This window comes from Tamandua tetradactyla, chromosome 7 (assembly GCF_023851605.1).
Source record: "Tamandua tetradactyla isolate mTamTet1 chromosome 7, mTamTet1.pri, whole genome shotgun sequence".
In the NCBI taxonomy this organism is placed as follows: Eukaryota; Metazoa; Chordata; class Mammalia; order Pilosa; family Myrmecophagidae; genus Tamandua; species Tamandua tetradactyla.
In genome coordinates, this window is record NC_135333.1 from 55,632,736 (window position 1) to 55,657,370 (window position 24,635).

The 24,635-nt window shown below is 38.5% G+C and overlaps 1 protein-coding gene and 1 non-coding gene across 3 annotated transcripts in view; both read right to left on the reverse strand.

The window, feature by feature from the left end:
* TAF3 (TATA-box binding protein associated factor 3) overlaps positions 1-24,635 on the reverse strand; it is a 254,581-nt gene that overhangs the window by 135,478 nt on the left and 94,468 nt on the right. The gene's annotated exons all lie outside the window — the stretch shown is intronic.
* Positions 23,603-23,709, reverse strand: LOC143643102 (U6 spliceosomal RNA). Its single transcript, XR_013156139.1, has one exon. It is a non-coding gene; the product is annotated as a U6 spliceosomal RNA (small nuclear RNA).

Here is a 24,635-nt window from a genome sequence, read left to right on the forward strand (position 1 = left end):
CAACAGTGCAATGATGCATTGCACTGCGGGTATAGGTGTAGGTTTGGGACGCTATGCTGGTGCATGGGTTCTGAGGGGTGGAGCTCTGGGGTACTCTGGTCTAGGCTGCATGGCCCTTTGTGTGCATGTGCAGAACTCAGGATAGTGGGGTCGGTGTAGTGCCTGCATGGGCAGGGGGTATATGTGGCCTGGCTGTGCAGGTCAGCGCTTGCCCAGAGCTGGAGGTCTTGACCGGGGGCTGTGTGCATGCCAGATCTGGGAGGGCCATAAATTAATATGCATGTACACAGAGCTGGGGGGGGAGGGGGGGTTGTGTAACTGAATGGGCTGGGGGAGGGTGCAGCCTGGGTATGGAGATAAGCACCTTCAGCCTTTACACGTTGCTGACTGCCTGCAGTGGGCAGGGATGGGGAGGTAGGGCTTGGGAGGAGCAGGTCAAGATTGTACTTTTGCAGGAGAGGTGGGTTGGGCTGGGGTAGGTGTGCGTGCGATTGGGGTGGGGGTGTGGGGAGGGTACATATGTGAAGAGCTGTCGGGGCGGGGGCACTTGGGGTGTAGGGAGGGGGTACAAGTGATGGGGTTCAGTATGTGGGTTAAGTTGTGGGTCAAGGAGCTGCACCAGTGAGGGTAGCTAGTTCAAGGAATGTGGCTTGGCTTAATTCTTAGTTCTGTCACCCTGTTGTGTACCCCTGAGGGCTCTGGGCTTCCGTGTTGGGCCGTTCGCACTAGCCATATGGTCTCCAGTTCTCTACTTCTCAGTTCTTCAGCTTTTGCAACCAGGGACTTCCTATGTGGTGCAGAAGACTCTCCCAGGTCACTTACACCTTGGAATCACCGTCTCAGACACCCTCCCATCCCTTCTCTAGCTGTTCCTTGGAGCAGGGGTGAACTCGACCTATTCTGCTTCACCATCTTCCTGTATATCCTCTTCAGGTTCTTTTTAACTCTACTGTGTGGACACTATCTTTCACACAAATGAGTCACTATTTGGGGTCTACCTACTACCTCTGAAGAATACCTCCAAACTCAAAATCAATAATCCCCCAGTGTCTACTGAATTTATAAGAAATTCAGCCTGAAATTCAAGTCCTCCCTAAACTGGTATGGTTTCCTTTCCAGCTATTACTACAAATTCTCTCTTTGTGGCCCTTGTTTCCAGGTAGATTGGATCCTTTGCTTTAACTCAAACATACTGTGAAACTTCTGATAGCCTGAACAAGACGTGATCTCTATTTTCTCAATACCTACAACACCTTAAACTATTTCTGTAACACTTACTGTACTTTATTTCACATTATGGACATCTGAATATGAATCTTATCTTCCCTAATAGGTTGTAAGCTCAAGGGCAAGATGAACAACACATGTTAAATAACAGAATTTTCTCTGCTTGGAAAAGACGATCAGATTGAAAAGAGAAGGTCAACACTTTGATCTTTACTATATCTGTAGTCTTCCTATAATTGTACTTCTAAAATTTATTGTTTTTATATATTATGCTAGGTTAAATTTCTGTGTCAACTAAACTATTTCAAAGATTAATTATAATATACTCCTGTTTCATAATAAAAAAATTTACCAAGGTAAAAATATATATTTTTTTATGTTTTTAGGCTTATAGTATAGATAAATATCTTTGCTCTTATTAAAAATAATAAATTTTGCCATTTCCCCATTAAAAGGGACAAGGACTTCATGGATGGTTCCAGAAAGGATAGTACATTGTGATCCTGGAACATCTTGTGCCAGAAAGTTAAAAAATGCTCAAAAACTGATTGGGGGGTAGTAGGGTGGGCACAGATCAAAACACTTCAGGGTTCTGTTCCCAATAGAGAAACTCTGAACAACCAACAAGAATTAGCAGAAATATCTTTCTCAAAACTCTAGGAAACAGCTAAGGGATTACATAGCCTTGAATAAAAGGAAAAAAATGGCTACTTTAAAAACTGTGGGATCAAAAAAAAAGTGGTGGGATGTTGTGGCATGTGGCATCCTGGCTGATTTCTTCCCTATTCTTCACCAGCTTGGCACGGAACCCACCACACTCCCAGTACAGATCCCTGATCCCGGTTCTAGAGGGAGCAAAGTGACCCTCATATACACATGGGGAGTTTGTATATCTGGCCCAATTTGTCTGGTGGTGGCCTCAGAGACTCACTATCCCAGAACTTGCCCAGCATGTAAAAGGTAGCTCACTGAGCTCTCCTTCATAATGCTGTGGAAAGCAGTCAAATGGCTGCATGGGGCTAGGGACTGTTGGCTATAGGATAGAGAGTGCAGGGCCTGGGACCACGAGGAAACTGTTTCTTAGGGAAGAGAGGTCATTTGTATCTGTGTAAATGGGGAATACCAAGGGCCACATATGCATGCCAAAGAAAAGGCACAAGTGTGGAAAGGATCAGGGCGGCCCCTATATTTTGGCCTCCAGCTATTCTTTAAATTTACTGTATGGATAAGCTCTGAAGGAGTGGGCTAGCATAGGTCAATCTGCAAATATTGGGAAAGTGTTTTTCTTTTCCTTATTGTTAGCTCCTGGCATTAAGTAAAACTCTGTCATAATACTAGCTGGACACAAGCTTAAGGAATAGAAACCACAGAATCTAAATTTCAGCAATTATACACTAAAATATCAGAATGTCCGAGTTTCAACAAAAGCTTATATAAAACACACAAACAAAAAAACAAAACCTCAGGAAGTGATGGCCCAAGCAAAGGAGAAAACTAAAGTATTAGCAACCATCAATGAGAAGGAACAGACCAGAAACATATCAGAAAAAGACTTTTTAAAAAATGGTCCTCAATATACTCAAAGAGCTTAAGGAAAACATGAAAAAACAAAACAAAACAAAAAACTAAAGGAAACCAGGAAAACAATAAATGAACACAAAGAAAATATCAAGAGAGAAATGGAAATTATGAAAAGGAACCAAACTGAGCTGAAGAGCTGAAGACCAAGGTAACAGAAATTTAAAATTCCCTTGAGGGTGGTTGGCAGAAGAAAGAATCAGAGAGCTTGAAGATTAAACAGCTGAAATTATCCAGTCTGGGAAGCAGAAAGAAAAATATGTAAAAAGTGAACAGAGGCAGAGGAATGTGTGGGGCACCATGAAGGAGAAGAAAGAAAGGAGCAGAGAGAATATTAAAAAAAATAGCTGCTGAAAACCTCTCAAATTCAATGAAAGAAATGAGTATTTATATTCAAGAAGTTCAATGAACCCCAAAGAGGATAAATTCAAATTGATCCACGTTGTTTCACATTATAGTCATACTGTCTGATATCAAAGATAAAGAGAGAATTCTGAAAACTCCAAGAGAAAAGCAACATGTCACATACAAGGAAGTTTCAATAACATTAAGCGCCTATTTCTCATCAGAGACCGCTGAGACAAGACAGAAGTGGGATGAAAGTGTTAAAATAAAAAACTGCCACACGTGAATGTGGCAAAATTGTCATTCACAAACAAGGGTGAAATTAAGATATTGCCAGATAAACAAAAGCCAAAGGAGCTTGTCACCACTTGACCAGCCCTACAAGAGATGCTAAAGAAAAGTCTGGCATGTTGAAAGGAAAGGACACTAGACAATAAGGGTTTCTGCTAAAGACAAATGCCATACTATTATATTTTTTTGTTTTTAAATCCATTTTTTACTTCCTACAGGATCTCAAAGGCAAATGTTTAAAATGTAATGATAAATCAATGGTTTGGGACTCAGTGTATAAACATACAATGCGTGACAAGAACTACATAAAGGTAGGGAGGGGGATAAAGGAGTATAGCAGCATAGTTTATGCATACCATTGAAGTTAAGTTGGTAACTAAGCAAAGAAGAGTTTTATAGTTGTAGGATATTAAATTTAAGCCCTAAATTTAACATTTAGTTAACCAGAGACCTCAGAAAAATATCAGAGAATAAACAAGCTCATAGGTCCAGAAATTAGAGTACAGTTAACAGGGGTGGAGGGGAAGGGTAATGGGGAGTTAATACATAATGGGTATAGGATTTCTGTTGGGGAGATGGGAAAGTCCTAGCAATGGATGGTAGTGAGGATACTGCAACAGAGTAAATATGAGTAACCCCACTGAATGGTATGACTGAGAGTAGTTGAGATCTGAAAGTTTATGTTGTACCTATATTCCCCCCCCACACACACACAAAAAGAAGAATAGAAAAAAGAATAAGCAACTAAAGAGACAATGACTACTAAATGTAATACATGATCCTGGACAGGATCTAATAGTGGAGGAGAAGAGGTCCAAAAGGACTATGCTGGTCTGAAAGGATTTATGTACCCTAGAAAAGCCACGGTTTAATCCTAATCCATTCCTGTGGAGGTAGCTTCTTTAAATCCCTCCCTATTCAGCACTGTAGGTTGGAGACTAGATTAGATTATATCCACCCAATTGTGACTTGTCCAATTGTGGGTATTAACTTTGGAATAGAGGTAGATGTGATTCCATCCATTCCAGGTGGGTCTTGATTAGTTTACTGGAATCCTTTAAAAGAGAAAACATTAGGAGAAAGCTTCAGAAACACAAGAACCAGAGTCCATGCAACCAAAGATCTTGGAGATGAAGAAGGAATACACCCCCCCAGGAGAGTTTCATGAAACGAGAAGCACGGAGAGAAAGCTAGCAGACATGGCCATGTTTGCAGTGTGCTTTTCCAGTTGAGGGAGAAACCCTGAACTTCATCAGCCTTTCTTGAGTGAAGGTAACCTCTTATTGGTGCCTTAATTTGGAATTTTTATAGACTTGCTTTAATTGGAATGTTTTCTCGGTCTTAGAATGATATACTAGTAATTATTAAAGTCCCCCTTTTAAAAAGCCATTTCATTTCTGGTATATTGCATTCCAGCTGCTAGCAGACTAGAACAAGGACATTTTTGGGACAGATGAAAAAATTGGAAAACAGACTATAAGCTTTATATCCATATTAAATTTCTTGAACCTGATAATTGCACTTAAGGTGGTTACATATACTGTCCTTGTTTTTAGGAAATGCATGTGGCAGTATTAAGTGTTCAAGGGTCATGATGTATACAATCCACACGAAGGGTTCAGAAAATGGACTAGACAGAAAGATGGACAGAAAGACAGACTGATGGACAGACAGAACGATAAGGCAAATGTGGTGAAAGTTAAAATTGGTGGATCTGGGTATTGGAGGGATAGGAGTTGGAGTTCTCTGTATGGGGTTTGTATTACTTTTGTAACTAACCTATAAAAGTTTGAAAGTTTTTCAAAATATAAACTATAAAAAAAAACTGATGGGGGAATGTCAAAGGACAAAAGAGTCAGCCTGAAGAATCTCTCAGTCAAATTTGGAACCATTTGAGCAGCAAGCTAAATAGTAACAGGGATGGATTATCATATGTTGAAATTAAAAAAGAATCCTAAATCCAGTCTAATAACTAAAAAAAAGAGGGAGAAGGTAGAAACGGACCATCTTTTTTATTATTATTATTTAAAAGGAAGAATTCCAATTTTTGTGGAAGAAATTAAAGCAAAAGAAAATCAACATTTTACAATTACCATTACAGTATTTGATTTAAGCAGGAATTATCAGTGAATGCTAAAAAAAACCCCACTGGGTAAATGTTTGTTATGATACAGGATATTCACAGAGTCTCAAAATACCACCCTACATAGTATTCATTAATTATCAAATTGAAAGTTACCATTACAATTGAAAAATACGGAAGACACTATCTTAACTAAATGATCATCACCTAAAAAATGGGTTAGACTGACATTATATACCTCCAAATGTAACACACTGAAAAGGAAACAATATCACCAATGGAGTATTCCTGCAAAATCATTTCAACTAAATTGCATCATGTAGAAACCACCAGACACATCCATGTTAGCCCAGACTCTTCAATAATGTCATTGTCATAAAAGATTTGTTTTTTCAAAAGCTGAGAGATTGTTGGAGACTTAAGAGACATGAGAATATAAATGCAGTGTATGAAGAAGTTTGCATCCTGAATTGAGGGGATAAAAGAGAGCCATAAATGCTGTTAGGAAAACTGGGGGAAACGGAATATTAGACAATAATATTATACTAATGTTAAATTTCCTAAGTGTGTTAATTTGTGATATGTAGGAGAAATGACCTTATTCATAGGAAATTCATGTTGAAGTATATAAGAGTGATGTATCATAACATCTATATTAACTCACAAATGCTTCAGAAAATAAAGTTTGGGATGTGCATGTGTATGTGTGCATGTGTATGTGTGCATGTGTGTGTGCATGTCTGTGTATTTAGACAGTGAACGCTAACCTGCAAAATTGTCAAATTTGGAATATACCTTTCAAAACACAGGAGACATTTATCAGACAAAAATATCAAAAAGAAAAGCAACATAAGCACTTATTTTCTAAAAAAGAAAAAAATGTTTATGTGACTGGTTCTTAGTCAACTGGGTGAAAAATTTTTGAATAATGCAACATTTTACAATGTCTTAATATGAAATACTAATTTAAGAATTATTCTGATTATTACCAACAGGTCTTAGATCTTGGAAGTCAACACAGTTAATTGCCAATATACAAAGTACCTGTGCTAAATAAATGCACAGCTCAAAGTGAGTCTAAAGTATAACTAGGCTTTGAACTCAAAGACATGGGAAAAAGTTCATGACCAAATATAACTGACCATCTAAACAGCTACACAATGCTGTTTTCTACTCAAGGCCCAATTTCAAAGGAAAGCAGTTTGCAACGGTTGGTTGGTCAAAAACAGTATTAAATAGCAAGCACTAAAAAGTTAATTGAATGTTTGCCAGAAAGAGTATGGCTTGTTTTTATACAGGATAATTAATACTTTTTTGTTTTTATAAGAATTTTAAAGAGTGACTAATATGCACCTTGCAGGTAATTAACTTCATTCAAGGAAGACTCTTTGCTTTGGTGACATAAACTAAGTTTGGAAGCCTCCAAGAGTGCATTTATTTGTTTAAAAATTTTACTTGTTAGAGTTTTTTTTTTTTTTTCCTTTCTTTATCTTAAGGATATACATAGCTTTAATTATATTACTGATAATACATATCTAGATAAATTCACACAAAGAAAACAGGTTTACAATATGGGGCATTCTTAAATAGATTATAATAAAATGAAATGGATTTTAGTAACTTTAAATGCACAACTTTAAGAGTGTGTAGAATACAAGTCTAGGGTTAAAACAAAACAACACAACCGAACCTCTAGAGGGTTTCTATAAGCATCCCAAAAGAAATTATAAATATTTATATACACTACTGCTTCATGAAGCATGACTTTTAAGAATAATTTAAAAGATCAATATCACATCCTAAATGCTAATTCTTTTATGATAAGTTTACCATGATTTAAAAAACAACAGTTTCATGATCTCTTAGGAATTTAGGACAAAATTCACATGCTTCGAATCAAAATCTTTATTTTCTTAGTAAGAACCCTTAAAAGAAAAAAAGTTCTGTAAAAGAGAAGAAATTAAAAATAAATAACATGCCATAATATGCAGGTACCTCATGTAACCTCCCTAAAAATCAGGAAAATTGGTATTTAAATATATGTTATGAGTGAAAATTTCTGTGAAAACTAAGTTTTTCTGTTGTAACTCAAAGAATCAGAATCATTCTATAACCTTCTACTTTCTGAGACTGGATTTCATAGTCTACATTCTAGGGGCACAAGAGTTTTCAATTATGTCAGAATTACAATGTTTGTGCTTGTCTTTCTTGGCTGCTTTCAGAGTTATAAAACAGTAGCTGGAGGCTGACTGTTCATCTCTTCATCTGTCCAGCAAGAGCAGTAGTTACATATTAAAAAAAGGCAAAACAAAACACATTTTATCTGCAACTACTAGCTACAAAAAGGGCCAAAACCCAAGAAATGATACAGCAGTCTATTTCTTCATTAACATTCATTCACTGCCGGTGGGAATGTGAAAAAAGGTTTGCGGTTCCTCAGGAAGTTAAGTATAGGTAACAGTCATGCGATCTGGCAATCCCACTACAAGGTATATTCCCAAGAAAATTGAAAGCAGAGACATGAACAGACATCTGCACACCAGTGTTCACAGCAGCACAATTGCCAAGTGGAAGTAACCCAAGTGTCCATCAACCAATGAATGCAGAAACAAAATGTGGTATATACATACGATGGAATATTATTCAACTGTAAGAAGGAATTAAGTGCTGATGCATGTGACATCATGGATGAACCTTGAGGACATTATGTTAACTGAAATAAGCCAGACACAACAGGACAAATATTGTATGATCTAATTATGATATGCAAACTCACAGAGTTAAAATCTAGAATATAGGTTACCAAGAGATAAATGAGGATAGAGAATGGGGAGCAGATGGCTTAACTGGCACAGAATTTTTAATTAGGTTGATTGTAAATGTTTGGAAATGGATAAAAGTAATAGTAGCAAACTATTGTGAATGTAACTAACAGCACTGAAATTATGTGCATGAATGTGGTTGAAAGGGGAAGTTCAGGGTTATGCATATCATTAGAAGGAAAGCTAGAGGATAACACATAGGACTGCACAACATAGTGAATCTTGTTGTGGATGATAACTGTGGTTAATAGTACAAATATAAGAATGTTCTTTCATGAACTACAACAAATATATGTCACTATTACAAGGAATTAGCAAAAAAGGTAGTATATGGGAAAATACATTAAATGCAAACTATCTGAATATAGTTATGGGTAATATTTTTTCTTTGTTATGCAATTTTATTGAGATGCATTCACACACCATAGAAACCTCTGAAGTATACAATCACTGATTCACAGAATCATCACATAGCTGTGCATATATCCCCATGATCAAATTTAGAACACTTTCATTACTCCAGAAAAGATATATTAATAAAAAAGGAAACCCTAATACTTCAATACGTCTTACCCCCCCATTATTGATTACCCCCCCCATTATTGTACATACCAAATGTATTGGTATGTACATTTGTTACTGCTGATGAAAGTATTACAATATTAACATTAATTATAGTCCATAGGTACATTTGAGTCAATGTAGGTTGTTCATATGTTTCTAGGAAGTTGTCCATTTCATCTAAATTGTCTAGCTTGTTGGCATATTGTTTTAATCCTAATCCCACTTTGTAAAGGCAGCCGTTTCTTCTAATCCCTATTCAGAACTGTATGTTTGAAATTTAATTAGATCATCTCCCTGGAGATGTGACTCCATCAAGAGTAGTTGTTAAACTGGATTATGTGGAGACATGTCTCCATCCATTCTTGGTGGGTCTTGATTATTTTACTGGAATCCTACAAAAGAGGGAAGTTTGGAAAGAACAGGAGATTCAGAGAACAGAGAAGAATGACATAGCCACAAGAAGCAGAGTCCATCAGCTAGTGACCTTTGGAGATGAAGAAGAAAAACACCTGCTGGGGAGCTTCATGAAACAGGAAGCCCGGAGAGAAAGCTCACAGATGATGCTGTGCTTGCCACATACCTTTCCAGAAGAGAGAGAAACCCTGACTGTGTTTGCCATGTGCCTTTACACTTGAGAAGAAACCCTGAACTTCTTTGGCCTTCTTGAATCAAGGTATCTTTCCCTGGATGCCTTAGATTGGACATTTCTATTGACTTGCTTTAACTGGGAAACTTTTTAAACTCCCCTTTTTAAAAGCTGTTCTGTTTCTGGTATATTGCATTGTGGTAGCTAGCAAACTAGAACACATACAGTTGTTCTTTTTGGAATAAAGAAAACGTTCTAAAATAGATTGTGGTGTTGAATGCACAACTCTGTGAACTATGGATTGTACACTTTGGATGGACTGTATAGTTTGTGAATATATCTCAGTAAAACTGCTTTTAAAAAAGCGATGTTGGCACAAATGGCTCTCTTAAAAGCATAATTTATCAGTAATTGCTATAAAATAATTTTTTAATGTCTCCCTACATATATATGTATATCTTTATCTATAAACACACACAGAGAGATGAACATATGACATGTATGTCAAAGGGAATTTTGTTCACAACATTTTTCTGTTTTTTTGGGGGGGTGCATGGGCTGGGAATTGAACCCCAGACTCCCATATGGCAGGTGAGAATTCCACCACTGATCTACACATGTATCCCTCCCTAAAATAACTATTTTTACTCTTCATCATTTCTTAACTTTTTTTTAAACAATAGAAGAATTATTGTAGCAATAAGATAAACATGAAAAAAAAAAAAAGGCAAGCACTGACTAAATTCATGGTATTCAAACCCTTAGGTAAAGGTAAAAGTTCTGTTAAAATTAACCTTACTAATTATACCTGTGTGACAACTATGACTCAGAGTTGGAGTTCTGCAGCTCTGAAAGTCAGCCTTGCTACATACAACCGTTAAAGAAACTGAAAAAGAGATCAGGCTGCAATTAGAAATAAGAATAAGGCGGATCTGGGTGGGGCTAAGGTAAGTCAGAATACAGGGTAAAGGATGACAGTGTCTGTATTTTAGAACTTCACCTAATGTATGAGACCACAGTAAGAGAGCTTTATTTTGCCCAAAAGCTAAATTTTCTGTAGCACACAATCTAACTCAACCTGTCTGGATAACTCATTTAAACAACCAAAATACATGGAGCCCAAAATGGAACGAGGGTTTGTAGTTCTGTATAGCTTAATGTCATACTGGATAAATACCAGAGTATGTTGGCAGATAATTAAAAAGTATATGCAAAGTCCCTTGAGGGACCGGAGAGAAAATACGGAAGTATTAAACTTTCCCACCTGAGAGACTCCAGATAGACCAAGTCCTTGATCTTGAGGCTTGTTCTCACGAAACGTATTCCGTAGTGGAGAAGCTAAGCCTACCTATAATTATGCCTAAGAGTTATTTCCAGAAAATTTTGTTTGTTGTTCAGATGTGGCCTTTCTCTCTCTAAGCCCAACTCTGCAAAGAAAATCATTATCCTCCCCATTATGTGGGAAATGATATCCAGGGGTATGAGTCTCACTGGCAACATGAGACAGGACTCCCAGAGATGAGCCTGGTCCTGGCACCATAGGATCAACAATGCCTTTCTGACCAAAAGGGACAAAAGAAATGTAACAAAATAAGGCTAATAGGAGTAGAGAGGCTATTCTGGAAGCTACACTTATGCAAGCTTCAACTAGTTATCACTGATTTCCATGGTTTGTTAAACCCCAACCAACATCATCCTTGGTAACTCTAAAGAACACCCAGGGCTGTATCTGAGATTCTACAAAAGTTGCGTGGACTAACTTTATTTTCAGAAACCTAAAACCTTCATTTGGTTTCTAGGCCAGTTAAGTCCTGAAACCTAGTATCTCCAAGAATATCAACCAATTCCATCCCTGTATGCCATAGTCAATATCCATTTTCAACATGAAAATAAGTTAGAATAGACATAACCCAAATATTCGTAAAGATTGGGAGAAGGATCGAAGGAGAAGGAGGAGTTATAACAGAGAACTTAGGATTTAACAAATGAGTATGACTACTGAATCATTATACTGATATTTCTTTTTAGTCTCCAGTGCCTTGGAACAGCTAGAAAGAAAAACCTGAAATTGTGGAACTGGAACCCATACCAAACCATACCGAAATTTGAAATCAGTTCTATAACTTCTGATATGTTAAAATATATTTTGAAATTTTTGTTTTTTTGTATATACTTCACAACAAAAAAAATTAACATTACTAAATTATACTGGAGTTGAGGATTTTACTTTGGTGTAAGCTTGACACCATTATAAAAACATCTACAGCTTTTCAAATGATTCTAACAGACCAGTAACCATAAACAAAAAAGCATCACTATCATACTGAATATAAGTGCATGTTAGTTAATACAGCAATTGAAGTGAGGGCAAAAGGCATTCCTAACTGTAGTCTAAAAGACACTTTTTATGAAAAATCACCATACTCCCATAACTCAGCCAAAAAACACTGCTAACATTTGCATTTAAATAATCTTTTAATAGCTTTTCTATGTCTATTTATATTTATTTCCCTATAAAACAGAAATCATATTAAATTCTTTATATCTTGCTTTTATGTAACATTATATAGAGTATATCCCTAAGTAATCTTCACAAACATTATTTATTTAAAGGGCACATAATATTTGTTTAGTAATATTCCTAATTATATAACATTTAGGTTATTCTAGTTTTGTGTGCGTGTATGTGTGTGCTATTAGAGAAATATCATAGCAATGAATATCTTTGAATAAATTTTTGCTTACATGCAATTATTTCCTTAAGATCTTGTTCTAGTTTGCTAGCTACTGGAATGTAATATACCAGAAATGAAATGGCTTTTTAAAAGGGGAATTTAATAAGTTGTTTGTTAACAGTCTTTAGGCCATGGAAATGACGCAGTTAAGGCAAGTCTACAGAAATGTCCGATCTAAAGCATCCAGGGAAAGATACCTTAGTTCAAGAAGGCCAATGAGGTTCTCAGTTTTTCTCTCAGCTCGGATAGATGGTGAAGATGGCAATGTCTTCTAGTTTCCTCTCCAGGCCTCTTTCTTCATTAAACTCCCTGGGGGCATTCTCCTTCTCCATCTCCAAAGGTTGCTGGCTGGTGAACTCTGGGTTCTCTCATTTTTGTGACTGTAGCTCTCCCTTTGTTCTCGTCATTCTCCCGTCATTCTCCTCATTCTCCCGTCATTCTGAAGCTTTCTCCAAAATGTCTCCTCTTTTATAGGATTTCAGTAAACTAATGAAGACCCACGTAGAATGGGTAGACACGTCTTCATCTAATCAAGTTTAATACCCACAAACGATTTAGTCACATCTCTGTGGAGATAACCTAATCAAATTTCCAACCTATAGTGCTGAATATGGACTAGAAGAAACCACTGCTTCCACAAGATTGATTAGGATTAAAACATGGTTTTTCTAGGGTCATAAATCCTTTCAAACCAGCACAGATCCATTCCTAGGAATATAATTACTGAGTCAGATCTGAATTTGGTAAAATTGATAGAACTGCTTACCAAATCAGTTCTATCAATTTACACTTCCACTAGCAGTATATAGGAATGTCTGCATTACAACTTTACTGATAGTGGATATAATTAAGGTTTCTTATTAAAAACAGTCAGAATTCATTGTAGCTACTTGCACCAAATTTAAACAATTACATTCTGCATTTTATGTTCATGAATGATCTAAGCAAAAGCTTATATAAAAATTAATTTTTTCAAAGGTTAAAAAAAAATAAATAAGAGAGTCATGAAATTCATTTGTGTCAACGCAATGATTAGCAATTTATTGAAAATTGTTTGCAAATTTTTATCACCACCAAAAGGTAAACCAACAGTACATCATCAAGTAACATTAAAAGAGAATCTTTTTTTTTTTACATGGGCAGGCACCGGGAATTGAATGTGGGTCTTCCACGTGACAGGCAAGAACTCTGCCACTGTGCCACCACTGCCCGCCCTCAAAGAGAAATTTTTAAAGTTCCGTCAACTCACATCAATGCTAAATCATCAAATCCCTACTAAGTATCCTTCTAACTAGTTTGGGCTTATACTGAGGAGCTCATTTGTGCTCTTGAACATCCACTTACTGGAAGCTTCTTGAGGACATATATTATGCTTTTTTTGTCTACTTCCCTAGTATTTTTTTTTCATTTTTATAAATATTTCTTTATTTTGCTCCTCAATTCCCCAGTATTTAGCATACTGCTGTACATGTAAATATTTGTTGACTTAAAAGAGAACCATGCCGTAATCTGGTCCTCCATGTTGCAAAAGTGAAACCGAGATGGAATAATAATGATTAGACAATCAAAGAAGGAAAAACTGGAACAGCAAGGTAGAATGAAAGAGGTTTCTACTCTACCCCCGTCACCATAAAGATATTAGAGGAATTTAGGAACATGTTAAGTCCAAATGATAAAGAAAACAGAAGAAGGGAAAATAATATATAGAGATTGTTTTACAGGATGGAGAAAGGGTGAACAGCAAAGGTTATCTAACTTCAGAGGCAAGTAACTTAAAGCACCTGATGGGAGAAATACAAATGAATAAATAAACTGATATTCATTCAGAATCAAGGAAAAATGTGAGAATTGGAGGCACCAAATTCCTTGGAAGATGAACACCGGGCAACAGTCTACAAAGAGGGGACACGTTGAATGCGTTTGTTAGAAGCTGACTAGCCAGAATGTCCTCCAAACCCCATCACCAGGCAAATAACTATTACTTCATTAATCTAGCAGAAGATATGAATTTCTTAATCTGGGTGAAAAAAAAAGAAAGGAAGAAACTGAAAGAGAAAGACTCCAATAGAGGGACATCACATTTAGCAAAGAGTGGGAGTGAACCTCCAACATGCCACATCCTGGGGGTATTTAGTAAAAGCTTCAATCTGAACAACGAACATATAACCTTCTTGGGCCAGTCAATTAAATCCAGAAATGTTGGCAGCTAGGTTTATAATAATCCCTCCCCTCCAACAGATGGAAAGTAAATGGAAAGACCTCAGGACTGACATATTGGGTATGCTGGTTTAAAGGTACTATGTGCCCCAGAAAAGCCATGTTTTAATCCTCATCTAATCTTGGGGCATCAGCCTTTTCTTTTAATCCTAATTCAACATTGTAGATTGGAAACTTTAGATTATCTCCACAGAGACATGACACACACAATTTTGAGTGTGACCTTTGATTAGATGGAGATGTGACTCCATTCATTACAGGTGGGTCTTAATTAGTTTGCTGGAATCCTTTAAAAGAGGAAACATTTTGAAGAGAGGCAGAAACGACAAAAGATTCAGAGCTGACAGAGAGAGAGTCAACAGAGAGAGGGCCGACAGAGAGAGAACCCACAGAAACTTCAGAGCAGAGCTAACACAGATGCCAACCCTTGGAGAACAGAGATACAGATGTTTGGATATGCTTGTAGCCAAGCAGATGATGCCATGAGATGTTAAGCAAGCCAGAACCTGGAGAGAGCCAAGGAAAGCAAGGAGATGAAAGCCAGCCCTACAGAAACAAAGTGAGGAATCACCTCAGGTACAGAGGCTGAAAGCAATGGAGTCCAGAAGCAAGAGACCAGCAGATGCCAGTTTGGTGACTTCCCAGCTGGCACAGGTGTTCCAGACCCATTGGCTTTTCTGCATAGGCCAAATAGGAGAGTTGAATGTGGATGTGATGGGAATAACCACCCCTGTATCTTTCAAGTCCTTAAGAGTGGCACTAATCTCTGCAATCCCTCCAGGAATATGGTATTGCTTCTGATACATTATTTTGCTAGGTAGGTGCAGTTCTAGTGCCTTACACTTGGTCTTTCCTACCATAACAGGCTTTACTCCATGAGTCAGAGAACTGATGTAGAGATTCCGCCAGTTACTGGGTATGTCAATTCCAATTATGCATTCCGAAACTGGGGAAAAGACCACAGAATGTGTATGGGGACACAAAAATGGACCCACTGTGAGAAGGACCTGAATTATAACTCCATCGATCACCTGACCTCCATAAGCCCCTATGCTGACTGCTGGACCAGAGTGACATTTTGGGTCTCTTGGAATCAATATCATTTCTGAGCCATTGTCCAATAATCCCCCAAATATCTGATAATTTCCTTTTCCCCACTGCACAGTCACCATAGGAAAAGGCCGTAGGTCTCCTTGGGGAAGGTTAGGAGGAAGGTTAACAGTGTAAACTTTGTACAGTGTAAAAGGGTTCTGTCCCAAGGATACCCGGCCCTCCCCTCATTTGAGGGGCTCTGGGTCTGGAAACTATCTCAAGTCTGGGAATTGATTAAGGGACTGCAACTCTCTGTTTTTGTAATTCAAATTAGACTTCTGTTCACTTGACCTAGAATTCTTCTGCTTAAACAGCTCAAACAAGAATTTAGTAGACAGCCCATCTTCTTTACTTCCAGGTACCAACCACATGATCTATTAGCCAGTGCCACAAGTCTCTGTGAGTCAGATTATTTTGACTGCTGCTTTGAGTCTGTTGTCCATTATGGTGGCCATGCTCACCCTGTCTATGGTGACATGGCTTCTGCCAACTTGGGATCCAATCATCCCACTGTGTTTAAGGATTTCAGTTCAATGACAGCAGTTCCTATGGTAATATCTGTCCTACAGAGAAGGGTGATTAAAGAGCTCTTAAGGGTTGATGGAGCTAGTCTCATGAATTTATTTCTCAAGATTCTGGTCAAAAATGTGTCCTCTGGACATTCCTGGGGTGTGTGAGCATGTCTTCCATGATAAATCCACTCTAACATTCCAATCTCTCTAAACCTCTGTATCCCCTCATCTACATTATACCAGGGCAGTTCTGGTATTTAGCCTTAGGTAATGACAGCCACCGTTGGATTCAAGTTTCAGCCAACCATCCAAACTGTTAATGCCCTTTCTAGTCCCTCAAGCTACAACACTGAAGTAGAATCTCTGATTAGTAGGCCCCTATCAGTAAATTCAGCTTGACCCAACTTTATACTCCTTCCACCATTATCTCACACTCTTAATATCCATTCCCACGCATATTGCCCTGATTTCTGTCTATATAGACTGGAAAACTCACATAGTTCTTTTCAGGTATAGCGTACCTACTCATGGGTCACACTTTGTACCTCACCTTTAGGGGCCTGTTGGAACTTTAGTCTAGTTATAGGTTTTGAAGAAAAGAGGGGTGGTAGGGGTGGGTCATGAAAAGAAATAGAAGTGTCTTTCAAGCCAATTATTTCAGGGCATTCCATTAGTTGCTCCAGACAGAATGAGGACTCATTCCCCAGGGGAGGTGGTTATAGGATTAGCAGGTACTAAAGGGTGAATCACATCAGATGGAGGTTGGACGGTAGACTCCTCTGAGCAGACTGGAGGCCAGGAAGTGTTTCTTCAAGGCAGGTTAGAGGTCAGGATGTTCATTCCACAGGGCAGTCCACTACATGTCTATCTAGCAGATTAGCTCAGCAGATTCCAGATTCCATCTCCCCATCATCATCATTATCAAGCCACAAATATCTATCCCACATTTCAGGATCCCATTCTTTTTGAATTAAAGCCTGTTAACAATAGATACCCTGCAAGGTTGAGATTTTAGTTTTCACTATAAATCGCTACTTGTAGAACAAGGCTCTATGTTTGGTTTTCAGAGATTTCAAGTCTGCAAGCACAGGAAAACAGATTTTCTTTCAGGACAAATATGGAAACTTTTATGTCATTCATATGGCACTGAAGTTGCAAATGTGAAGCCTTTAGCACATCCTCTTTCCTCATCACTGTATATAGCATACCTAACAACAACCAGCCAACATCATTACACCACTTAATTCCAGAAAATTCCATAAAGGTGTCAAAAACACTCTCATCCAGAGTCTTGCCTCATATAAGCATACAATTAGCAGAATCTAATGGTGACATTTTGAGTATCTCTTTTGTCAACTCACCCCATGGACTGCTAGTGTCAGCCTGATTACTGGAAAGAAAATCATTAGTGCCTCTGAGTATAATCAGAGTAGAAAACCAACTGTAAAAACCCATTTTTAAGATTCTGGTTTTCAAGAACCACTTCTGGTATTAAGCATATTAGTCAGGGTTCTCTAGAGAAACAGAACCAACAGGAGAGATCTGTAACTATGACACTTATAAAGGTGCCTATGCAACTGTGGGAAAAGAAGAATCCGAAAGCCATAAGGCAGGCTGTGAAGCTGGTGGCTCCAATGAAGGGTCTGCACAAACTCCAAAGAAGAGGACTGCTGGCTAAAGAAGCAGTGAAAGAATGTCTTTGCTTCAGAGCATTTAATTGGATTATCTCACTGGTGAGAGGCAGACCTTAGTTGATCACAGATGTGATCAGCCACAGACACAATCAACTGGCTGATGATTTCATACACCAGCCTTTCAGTTTATCAACTAGCCACAAAATATCCTTGTAGCAATGGTCAAGCCAGTGCTTGTCCAACCAGACTGGGCACCACACTCAGCCACACTGACAGCAGAACCCAACCATCACATAGGTTTCTCAATGAAAAGGCCAATTCCTTATCAACCTGAAGTTCACTCCACCACTCAACAATCGCTGACCATCCACACAAAACTTTTAAATCAGTTTTTGAATAACTCATTCTTTAATATGAAAGCACATCCAATAATCATAAAACATTTGAAATGGCTTTCCACCAAAAGAGAACAAGAAAGGAGGAAACAAAGACAATCCAAGAAGTAGAAGACGATTTAAAGAACTATGTAATCTGGGTACATGGGTGTTTCAGTAGTAGAATGCTCGCCCACTATGAGGGAGACCCAGGTTTGATTATCAGCCCACACACCTCCCCCAAAAACAAACAAACAAAAATACAATCACTATTCTCAGAGAAAAAAGAAAAATATATATTGTTTGCATGAACCAAGAAGCGCTTGGTATACTGTGGATGGTTTGTATGGTGTGCAGATATATCTCAATGAAATTGCATTAAAAAGAGAGAGAGAGCACACGTAAAACTCTAAGGGAGAAAAAAAGACATAGGAGCAAAAAATTAATACAATGTATGGCAACTTCTTGCGTGTTTATCAACTTCATTGGTGGTAATGGTGCTGTGGTGAAGTCATGCTGTGGAAAGCCCAGATAAGAGCTTACCAAGTCTCATATATTCAACCTTATCACTCTGAAATGGCTAACCCAATGGATCTATATGGCTGCAAAAAAGTCCCAAGACATCCAATTTAACATAAAGGTACCAGAAGTGCCATATTACTACACTCAGTCTACTGGCATGTGATATGACTGGGTAATACATATGTCTATGTGCACTCCACTAGGTAAAAAAAGGAACTGTCTGTGAACATGCTCAGCCTGCAAGTAGTGAGAATTGAGAACAGCAGTCTGCGGCTGCTAGAGTCAGATATTTACTTCGCCAACTTCCCTTTGTAGTTAACAATGGCTATATGACCTAGTTCTAGCCAATGAGATGTAAGAGTAACTCCACTGGTAGGATTCTGGAAAAGATTTTCTCTCCTGATAAGAGAAAAGACAGCTTAGGGAGAACCCAACTCTATATTTCTGTTTTTGCACGCTGTATAAGAACCCCATGCTAGAAGAAGCTGAAGCCAACTTATAACCATGAAGGAGAGATATCTGTCACACACCAAAAGTGAAAGATGGGCAAAGTCTGATTTCTTGATGACACTGTTGAGTCACTGTGTCTGTTTTGGGAACACTAATTTCTGATTTCTACTTATGTGAAAAAATAAATCATTATTTTAAAGTCATTTTTAATTGGGTTTTCTTTTACTTAGAGTTGAAGGAATACCAGCTAATACAGAATAGTTGAAAGATAAACTCAAGAAAATCTTTCAGAAAGAAGAGCCCACAAAGTGCTCAGTAGTATAAAGAATGAAAAAAGACACATACTAAGGCAAATCACAGTGAAATTTTAGAACACAGTTATAAAGTGAAGAATCTAAAAGTATGTCAAAGAGAAAATATTGACAGTATGTGTGCTAGTTTGAAAGAATTATGTACCCTAGAAAAGCCATGTTTTTAATCCTGATCCGTTTTACAGAGACAGCTATTTTCTTTTAATCCCTATTCAGTACTGTAGGTTGGAAACTTGGTTAGATCTCCACAGAACTGTGACTTGCCCAAGTATTAACCTTTGATTAGAGGGAGATGTGACCCCACCCATTCCAGGCGGATGTTCACTAGCTTATAGGAATCCTTTAAGAGGAAGCATTTTGGAAGAGCAAGAGAGCCATGTGAAAATGAATGAATGAATGAATGAATGAAAGAGAGCCACATGAACCACCAGAACCATGAGAACTATGAGAGGCCACAAAGCCAGAGATCTTTGTAGATTAAGAAGGAAAATGTTCCTGGCGGTGATTCATGAAACAAGAAGCCTGGAGAGAAAGCTAGCAGATGGATGCCATGTTTGCCATATGCCTTTCCAGTTGAGAAAGAAAGTCTGAACTTTACTGACCTTCTTGAACCAGGATATCTTTTCCTGGATGCCTTAGATTGAACATTTCTATATCCTTGCTTTAATTAGGACATTTTTGGCCTGAGAACTATAAAATAGTAATTTAAAAGTCATTTCATTACTGGTATATTGCCTTCCAGCAGCTTGCAAACTAGAACAGCTGAAAACGGAGTAATTCATTTAAAAGTCTATGGAAATATAAATGCCAACCTAAAATTTCTTGTTCAGCCAAACTGTCTGTTGTAGCTGGGACTCTAAGATTGATCCCCAATGATCCTTGCTTGTGGATAATCCCCTCTCCTTCAAGTGTAGGTGGAATCTTTGAATATGATGAGCTATTATTCCTGTTATGAAAAGGGGAGATTTTTTTCAAATGCGCCAAATCTAATCACATAAATCCTTTAAAAGCAGACAGTTTTCTCTAGCTAGTTAGCAGAAGTGGAAGCAAGGGATTCAAAGCCTGGGAAGGATTTGATGGGCTACTTCTGGCTTAAAGAGGCAGAGGACTACATGTTAAGAAATGTGGGCGGCCTCTGGCTGACATTCAGCTAGGAAACAGAGACCTTGTCCTACCAACGCAAGGAACTAAATTCTGCCAATAATAGGAATATTTTTGGAAGAGGATCTTATGTTCCATACAAGAGCCCAAACTGGCTAACACCTTGACCTGTGAGACCTCAATGAGAGAACACAGGTGAGCAATGCAGGACTCCTGACCTATAGAACCTGTCCCAAAATGAGATTTTAGAATGAGAGGTTACAGAGCATAGCATGCATGTCATTTTGCACTAAAAGAAGAAGAATCTGTGACACAAAGCTTTCTCAGTTTGTTCAGTAGATATAAGAAGTACGCCATGAAGAGAATTGGTCTAAAATATAATGCTAGGAATACCTCCTCTTTTCCTTTCCCTTAATGTAAGATCTCCACCAAGTTCTTGGGAACAGTCACACAAAACAGCATTATAACTTAGGACCATCCTCATAAATTAGGAAGGGTTCAGCAAGAACTGGCTTTGGTCAACATTTCCCCCCACTCCTGCCACCTCGCCTAATTAACAGAGGAACAATAGTTAAAGACCTAACATAAATATGGTATATCACCAAGCATATAGATGTTATGGGAGTACCAGAAGGAGGAAAAAAAAAAAAAAAAGACATAAAAGGGTAGAAGGAATAGTCAAAGAAATAATGACAGAAAACTTCCCAAACTTAGAAAAGAGATGTGAATATACTCTTCCAAGAAGCTCAGAGAACACCAAACAGGATAAACATGAAGAAAAACATACCTCATCATAAACTGATTACACTATCAAACACAAAAGACAAGGAGAGAGTTCTGAAAGCTGCAAGAGAAAAGCAATGTGTTACATACAAGAGATTTCCAGTCACTGAGTGCTATTTCCCATGAGAAACCATGGAGGTAAGGAGGCAGTGGACTGAAATACTTAAAAGGGCTGTAGGAAAACAACTGCCAGCCTAAAATTTTATATTCAGCAAGACTCCCTAAATGAGGGAGAGGTTGGACTTCCGGGGGATGGTCAAATAGAGTGGCTCAAGATAAGCCCTGCTCCATGGAAAAGTTAGAGAAGGGGCAGGAAGGCAACTGAGGTGGCAATTTGGGAGTGCGGCTGACCTGAGAGAACATTTTGCACCACAAAGGGTGGCCCCGGTTGCAGAGGCTGAGGAACTGAGAGGCAGAAAACTGGAGCCTGGCGCTGAGGCATGGAGCCTGTGGGAAGGCACGGATGGGAGCTGGTGACTAGGAAGTAAGCCAGGCTCATGCTACCCTCACCAGCACAGCCCTGTGGCTGGTGACTCACCCTACACCACATGTACCCAAACCCCGTCACCTGCTTCCATTCCCTTTGCTCCAGGTGCCCTCACCACACCAGCCCCAACCCCCACCCCAAGTGCAGCCCAACCCACCCTTCCTAAACCCCTCTCGAGCACTACCTTCCCTTCCCTGTTCCCTGTAGGATGTTTGTCAGCGCATAAAGGCTGCGGGCACTAACCTCTATACCCAGGCTACCCCTGTCCCCCTGCCCACAGTATTGCACAGCTTCACTGTGCCTGCCCTGAGTTCTGCACATCAGTTTATGGCACTCTTAGACCCATGCTTGTGCATGGGCCCCCAATCACATCATTCAGCTCTGGGAACCTCAGTTTACAGCAGTCCTAGAACCCCGCGTGCGCACAGTCCTCAGCCACACTTTCCAGCTCTGAGAATGTGATGACCTGTGCAGATGGGTCACATCTGCCCCCAATCCACAAAGGCATAATGCCAACTGGTTGTCACAGCTCTTTGCATGAGCACAAAGGGCCCCATTACATTAGAACAGTACATAGCAGGGTTATGTTCCCCAGACTGGTGCACCTCACAGCTACATCCTCCCTGGCTGCTGGGTGCCCACATTCATAAGCATCAGCCTAACATCCCCAACCTGTGTCTATACCTGCCCTGAAACAAATCACCTCACTGACTGCCCCACCCTGTACTTTGTTCCCTGCTGTGCAACCATCCTGCAAACACAAGACCTTAGACTACTGAAAGAAATCAATTCCCAAAGTAAATCAATCAAGATATTTCATTTATTTGTGCTCTAATCTTTGTTATTTCTTTCCTTTTGCTTGCTTTGGGGTTAGCTTGCTGTTCTTTCTCCAGTTCTTCCAAATGGATAGTTAATTCCTGAATTTTTGCCTTTTCTTCTTTTCTGATATAGGCATTTAGAGCAATAAATTTCCCTCTTAGCACTGCCTTTGCTGCGTCCCATAAGTTTTGATATGTTGTGTTTTCATTTTCATTCGCCTCGAGGTATTTGCTAATTTCTCTTGCAATTTCTTCTTTGACCCAGTCGTTGTTTAGGAGTGTGTTGTTGAGCCTCCACGTATTTGTGAATTTTCTGGCACTCTGCCTATTATTGATTTCCAACATCATTCCTTTATGGTCCGAGAAAGTGTTGTGTAAGATTTCAATCTTTTTAAATTTGTTGAGACTTGCTTTGTGACCCAGCATATGGTCTATCTTTGAGAATGATCCATGAGCACTTGAGAAAAAGGTGTATCCTGCTGTTGTGGGATGTAATGTCCTATAAATGTCTATTAAGTCTAGTTCATTTATAGTAATATTCAGATTCTCTATTTCTTTGTTGATCCTCTGTCTAGATGTTCTGTCCCTTGATGAGAGTGGTGAGTTGAAGTCTCCAACTATTATGGTATATGAGTCTATTTCCCTTTTCAGTGTTTGCAGTATATTCCTCATGTATTTTGGGGCATTCTGATTCGGTGCGTAAATATTTATGATTGTTATGTCTTCTTGTTTAATTGTTCCTTTTATTAGTATATAGTGTCCTTCTTTGTCTCTTTTAACTGTTTCACATTTGAAGTCTAATTTGTTGGATATTAGTATAGCCACTCCTGCTCTTTTCTGGTTGTTATTTGCATGAAATATCTTTTCCCAACCTTTCACTTTCAACCTATGTTTATCTTTGGGTCTAAGATGTGTTTCCTGTAGACAGCATATCGAAGGATCCTGTTTTTTAATCCATTCTGCCAATCTATGTCTTTTGATTGGGGAATTCAGTCCATTGACATTTAGTGTTATTACTGTTTGGATAATATTTTCCTCTAACATTTTGCCTTTTGTATTATATATATCATAAAAATATGGAACGCTTCACGAATTTGCGTGTCATCCTTGCGCAGGGACCATGCTAATCTTCTCTGTATCGTTCCAATTTTAGTATATGTGCCACCGAAGCAAGCACTCAATCAAGATATTTACATGCCATGAAGACAGCAGAAGATCAACAAGCATATCACAACACAGACAGCTATAGCCCTGCCTAATGACCAAATTAAAACACCAGAGGAGACACAGACATTGGGACAACTAATCAAAGATGTTCATACAACTCTACTTAATAAAATAAGTGGGATGGCAAATGACATAAATGAGATCAAGAAGACAGTAGAAGAGTATAGAGAGGAATTTAAAAGAATGAACAGAAAAATAGCAGATATCGCAGAGATGAAAGACTCTGCTGACCAAATAAAAAACATACTAGAGGCACACAACACCAGATTTGAAGAGACAGAAGAAAGAATAAGTGATATGAAGGACAGGATAACTGACTTCAAAGACTCAAAACAGCAAATGGCAAAAAAAGATGGAAAAAAATGAATTCGATCTCAGGGAAATAATAGACAAAACAAAGCATACAAATGTAAGACTCATTGGTGTCCCAGAAGAAGAAGAGAGGAATAAAGGGCTAGGACGAGCAGCCGAGGATATAATGGGGGAAACTTCCCAACCCTCAGAAAGGATATAAATATACAAGTCAAAGAAGCCCAACAAACTCCAAACAGAATAAATTCAAATAGGCCTTCCCCAAGACACATACTAATCAGTCTGTCAAATGCTAAAGAGAAGCAGAAAATCCTGAAAGCGGCAAGAGAAAAACAGTCTACTACATACAAGGGAAACGAAATAAGACTGAGTTTAGACTACTCAACTAGCACCTTGTAGGCGAGAAGGCAGTGGTATGATGTATTCAAGATTCTGAAAGAGAAAGACTTCCAGCCAAGAATTCTGTACCTAGCCAAATTGTCTTTCAAACCTGAGGGAGAGATTAAAGTTTTCACAAAGAAGTCCTGAAAGAATTTGTCAACAAGAGACCGGCCCTAGAAGAAA